Source organism: Tamandua tetradactyla, chromosome 2 (assembly GCF_023851605.1).
Source record: "Tamandua tetradactyla isolate mTamTet1 chromosome 2, mTamTet1.pri, whole genome shotgun sequence".
Lineage (NCBI taxonomy): Eukaryota > Metazoa > Chordata > Mammalia > Pilosa > Myrmecophagidae > Tamandua > Tamandua tetradactyla.
In genome coordinates, this window is record NC_135328.1 from 74,958,893 (window position 1) to 74,965,306 (window position 6,414).

The 6,414-nt window shown below is 39.6% G+C and overlaps 1 pseudogene; it reads right to left on the bottom strand.

Annotated features, from left to right (window-relative positions):
- Positions 1–4,398: 4,398 nt before the first annotated feature.
- On the bottom strand, positions 4,399–4,719 carry LOC143660796 (protein LLP homolog pseudogene; annotated as a pseudogene).
- Between the last annotated feature and the right edge of the window lie 1,695 nt (positions 4,720–6,414).

The following is a 6,414-nucleotide window of genomic DNA, read 5'->3' on the forward strand; positions in this document are numbered from 1 at the left end:
CTAAATGTGGAATTAGTCAGCCATTTCAAAAAAGTCAGAATTGGAGATAGAGTTATCCAGGAAGGATTTGTGGAAACTCCTGTCTAATGGGCATGATCCAAGGTTACTACATAGAAAGCCAACAAGAATGCTGTGGGATCTGAATAAACGCAACTGCTGCCAGTCTGGACACAAAAGGACAGAAAAGGGATGAATTGGAGGAAAAATATCTTCAGAGGCAAAACTATGGAAGCTAAAGTCTGAAGTCAAGAAACCTTGGGCCAAGAAAGCAGACCCACCCAAGTACTTGGAAAGGGTGAGTTTGCCCCAAAGCAGAGGGTGGGTCTTCCACCTCCTTGCAGTGGAATAGTTGTGCCCCCTCAGACATTGGAGAGGATGGAACACATCACTGGGGATTGGGGAGAACCTGGCTGCCACCACATGGAGGGGTTGAGCGTGTGCCCTAGAGATGGCAGAGGGTTTGCTGTGGCCCCAGTATTTGGAGGGGGTGGAGCAAAGAAAAAGCTAGTCTCCCCGGTGTCTCCCAAAATTGCCTTCAGAGAGAGGCCCCCTGCTGCATAGGCCCTTGGAAAGGGTAGAACTGCCACTTTCTAAAGCCCCAAAGATAAATGACTCTCAGACGTTGAGATCTAATGGAGTTTGCCCTGCAAGTTTTCGAAATTCCTTTGGTCCTGTGACCCTTATGTTCCTTCCTATGGAAATGGGACTATTTATCCTATGACTGTCCCTTCTTTTTATGTTGGCAGCAAATAATTTGTTCTGAGTTTTACAGGTCCAAATCCAGAAGGGAATTTTGTCTTAGGATAACCATGCCTGTTGCTGACTTTGAGATTTTGTACTGTTTCTGAATTTGTATTGCATTTGTGTCATTACTGAAATGCTTTAAGGCTTTCTGATATTGTGATGGGATGAATATATTTTATATATGGGAAAATCTCTTTCTTAGGGTCCAGAGGGTGGAATGTGCCAGTTTGAAAGGATTATGTACCCTAGAAAAGCCAGGTTTTAATCCTGATCCATTTTGTGGAGACAGCTGTTTCTTTTAATCCATATTCAGCACAGTAGGTTGGAAACTTGATTACATTATATCTGCAGAGATGTGACACACGCAATTGTGTGTATTAACCTTTGATTAGAGGGAGATGTGACTCCACCCATTCCAGGTAGGCCTTCATTCATTATTAGTGGAATCCTTTAAAAGAGGAAACATTTTGGAATAAGTGAGTGAGCCATGAGAACCTTGAGAGGCCACGCAGTTAGAGACCTTTGGAGATGAAGAAGGAAAACGCCCCTGGGCAAGCTTCATGAAACAAAAATCCTGGAGAGAAAGCTAGCAGGCATTGCCATGTTCACCATGTGTCCTTCCAGTTGAGAGAGAAACCCTGAATGCCATTGGCTTCCTTGAACCAAAGTATCTTTCCCTGGATGCCTTAGTTGGGCATTTGTATAGCCTTGCTTTAATTTGTACATTTTCACAGACTTAAAACTGTAAACATGCACCTTAATAAATTCCTCCTTTTAAAAGCTGGTTTGCTTCTAGTATATTGCATTCTGGCAGCTATTAAACTAGAACAACATGATATCATTAATATATTGAAATAGAATCTGGGTTCCTTTCCAGTTAGCTAGGTCCTTCACCACCAGGCCATGGCCGATAGTTGGACTGTGCAAATAGCCTGGGGAAGCACAGTGACTGTCCATTGTTGGCTTTCCCTACAGAAAGACAAAAGTGGTTTGACTTGATTTATCTAAGAAGATACTAAAGAAAGCATTAGCAAGATCCAGTGCAAAATGATATTAACACAGCTGTGTGCTGATTTCTAAGCACTAGGCTAGTAATTTTTGGAACAGCAGTGTATAAAGGTACTGTTACCTTATTTGGCTCTTGATAATCTACGGTCATATGCTATGTTCTATCAGATTTCTGCATTGGCCATACAGGACTATTAAAAGGACTATGGGTTGGGATTATAATCCCTACTCTTTCTAATTCTCTGATTGTGGCCAAAATACCTTGGTGTCTGCCCAGAAGTTTATATTGTTTAGCAGTATAATTCTCCAGTGTGGTGGCACCTTTATAGGATTTCATTTTGCTTGCCCCATAACACTGCTGTAACTGCTCTGCATTGGAGAAGAAGTTCCCCAATGGTTATTTGTAATGTGACATTTTGAAGAAAATCAATTCCCAAAATACTTCCAGTATGGGGAGCGGGGCGGGTGGATGTACACTGTGTATATTTGGGGAAGATATCTCCCAATTTGCTTGAGTAATGTATGTTGCTTTTTAAACACTTTTTACCCCATAATCATCTCTGACCAGAATCGGATTGTGGAATGAGGCAACATTTCCACAAATTAATTTACACTTAGCTCCTGTATCCACTAAAGCGAGAACTCTTTGTTGATTGGTAGGGGATTAATGAATAGTTAACTCTATATGTGGTCTCTGATCCCCAGCAACCCTGGCTGTTGCTCTTATCTGGGGATTTTGACCTATGGCAGGGGGAAAGCAGATTGCCAAGCTTATTCTGGAGGGGCAAAAGACTCTCATGCTTAGAATGGAGGCTTGTTTACTGGTTTCTTTTCTCCTTCAGAGGCCCGAGCCTCCATCTTAGTGAACCACTCGTCTTTAGGCAACTTGTTTTATGGTTTCATTAAGAGTGCATTAGGCTTTATATTGATGGCCTCTAACTCCATATCCACAGCAATTAAGTCTGCCCACATTTATTTCCACGAAATGTGGTTTGGCCCATCATCTCCCAGGGCCTTTCCCCATTGCCCTTACTCCTGCCCCTTTTCTACATAGCTGTTCAGGTTCTCCCCAGTCTGCAATGGCTTGTACAGCCTGAGAAACAAGCTGTCCTACCAGCAGGTTCAAGACTGAGATTAAGGAGCAGGTTCAAGACAGTGATTAGGGGCTGTGTGTAAAATGGTATTTTTCATTTTGGCCAAAATGTCTTGCTACCAGGAACCATGAAGTTATTAGCATAGATAACATGTTTCTTGCTGAGCCCATTTAAGACATCTTGTAACTCATCCATAGTCCACCAGTGCGTTATGGAAAATGCCATAGTCTACCAGTGTATTATGGAGGTGTTATGGCGAATATCGCTCTCATTTAGCCACACATTCTTGCATTGGGTTATTAACCCGTCTAGGAGGGATATGGTGAAATAGCATGCAGGCACTGGCACAGAGAGGGATGGGGTGGTTATGGAAGCCAATTTGCTCATTTCCACCCCTGTCAAATAGTAGTCCTTCTACTCCAGCATCCCACAGCCTTAGTAGACAATTGGGCAGGGATTCTTTATATCATTGTCTATAGCAGTGCCTTAGGTCGCCTAATTCTGTGGCTGTATAGTCCCTTATGGTGACATGTATTTTCTGGTCTGCAGTCAAGAAAATCCCTGCCTTCCATGAGATGAGGTTACTCTGTTTTCATTTTTTTGCTGCACAAGAGTATGTTCATACGTGGAAGGCTTATTGTCTTCCACTTCCCATTTTTTTCCTCCCTCGTCTTCCTCATCAGATGAGGAGTCTATGGGGTCCCAAGCTTTTGGATCCCACCTAGAGTGGCTAGTGTTCTCCAGATTTGTACCAAAAACAGTTTATAGCCTCAAATTCTAGCATATCTACAAGCAAGATTTTCCAACTGTTCATCTACTTGGTGCAAACAGTCTGTTAAAGAATCTTTCCTCTCTGCTTGTGCCAGTACAAATCCCTCTCTAGTTTTCACTCTTCTCTTAAGTGATGGATGGTGACCTTAGCCAAGTGTTCCACTTAAATAGCAGTATGTAAAGCTCTCAGACCATTGCCCCTGAAGTCTGGCATTCTCATTTCTTTTTTTTTTTTACACACAAAATATCCTTTATTCTGAATTATAAAAAAATCAAAACTCTGAAAAGTTTCTATGTATAAAGTCCAGTGACATTATATTTCTAAGTGATGATTACATGATAACTTTCTTTAAATCTGAGTTAGCTCATCAAATTTATCGCTGTCACCTTTTTTTATCTTTACTGACTATAATTATCAAGTAGTAAGAATACATAATTACAACCATATTAATACTTGAAAGGATTTTGATACGTGGTAACACCTGGATACTGAACAGCATCTAATTAAAATATAGCTTTCATTCATCAAAGAAAATATTTTATGTAAATTCCCAAAATAAATTAAGCAGTTATATATACTGGGTATGAACTGAAGAAAAGGGCTAAGCTGAAATATGGAAACAAATAGGAAAACAATAGGAAGAATGAAATCAATGTAAACATTCTAATCAAATATTGGTTCCATGTATCATTTTTCATAAAGTTAGACTTTATGAGTCTACCAGGCCAAACCCATTGCTGCCTTCACTGCTTTTGCTTTGCTGTTCCCCTTTGCTTTCTTTCACTTTGCCTTCAGTCTTTTTCTTTGCCTCTGGTTCATCCATACTGGGCACTGTCCATACTGGTCTAGAAGACTCTTTTTGTTTCTCTTAATATCCGTCTCCATCTTCATGTTATCTTTTTCATCTTCCACTGCACATTGCATTTTCTCTGGGTAATTTTTAGGTACCAACACAGTTGCTATCTCTTGAACATCTTTCATTAAAACATCACTATCTAGTTTGAGAATTTTTTTAAGTCTGCTCAGCTCCTTTGGTGCATTCTTCTTTCTCTTTTCAGCATGCGTTTTCCTTTTCCACTTACTTTGTAAACTTTTAGACATGTTTTACAGAGAAGATTCGCAAACCACGGGCCTCAGACCTCATTTATTTTTATTCACACTTAATTGTCCTGCTATCTGCTATAAAATTGCTTACAGCCTCTCTGAAGAGCTCTGGGTGTCTGCCTACTCTTGCAGCAGTCCCCATTCATGTAGGAGGGTAGTGACTCCTCCCCACATGGGTATTACAGACCAAGCTGGGATTTTCCCTGTTGAGTCTCTCTTCCTAGAACTCATGCTTACTTCATCCAGTGGCTTTTTGGTTTCCTGGCTGGCTCATCAAACATCACAACCCAAACCAATTCTTTTATGGTGCAGGATTGAGCAGCTCCAAGACCACAGAACACAGTAGGCACAGAGTCAAACAGGAGTTTATTGAGGACTTATGAACCGGAGGAGATGGTGGCAGTCCAGAAAAAAAGAATGGTGCTACCCAATCAAGTGGGAACCATAGGACCAGCTACAGGGGTCTAATATAAAGCCATGAAAACATGGGTACAGTAAGGTCTTGTGATTCAAGAAGCTTTGAAAGTAGAATTAACATGTGTCCAGAAGGATCTTTATGGTATTCTATAGGGTATATAGTGCTTATGACAACATCAGTACATCATGGGAAAGCAGGGCAGGTAATCATCAGAGAAGTTTTAGAAGGTTTGTTTAATGTATAACGAGAATAAGTGGCTTGATTACTCTTTCCCTGACAGGGAGGCTGTTTTACTTCTGGCCTGTGCTCCAGCCATGCAGTCTGCTACAAGCTTAAGTCTTCATCTTTTCTTCTAAGGGTCTTGACCCCTGGATTGCCACATACTGCAAAAAAAGAAACCTACAGAACAATATCTTTTGTGAATATAGATGCAAATATCATCAACAAAATATTAGCAAACCAAATTCTACAGCATATTAAAATAATTATATACCACGATCAAGTCAGATTTATCCCTGGTATGCAAGGTTGGTTCAACATAAGAAAATAATGAATGTAATAAACCACATTAACAGAATGAAGGTGAAAAAACTACATGATTCTCTCAATTGATGCAGAAAAGGCATTTGACAAAATGCAACACCTTTTCTTGATACAAAGAAAAAACCTCAAAACATTAGGAATAGAAGGACATTTCCTAAGTATTGTAGAGGGCATATATAAAAAGCCCACACTAAGATTCTACCTAATGGTAAAAGACTGAAAGATTTCTCTCTAAGATTAGGAACAAAATAAGGATGCCCATTGTCATGACTATTATTCAACATTGTACTGGAAGTTCTTGCCAGAGCAATTACTCAAGAAAAATGAATTTAAAAAGAATAAATAAAACTTTTCCTATTTACGGATGATATGATCCTATATGCAGAAAACCGTGAAAAGTCCACAAGCAAATCTTCTAGAGCCATTAAATGGATTCAGAAAAGTGGGAGAGTACAAGATCAACATTTAAAAGTCAGTAGTGCAATGAACAATTGGAATAAGAAATTAAGAAAATATTTCATCCAGAACAGCAAATATATAAGAATAAATCTAACCAAGAATGTGAAGGACTTGTACACAGAAAAATACAAAACATTGCTACAAAAAATTTAAAGAAGACCTAAATAAATGGTAAACTAGTCCATGTTCCTGGATTGGAAGACTAAATATCATTAAGTTGTCAAAACTACCAAAAGAAATTTATAGATTCAATGCAATCCCAATCAGAATTC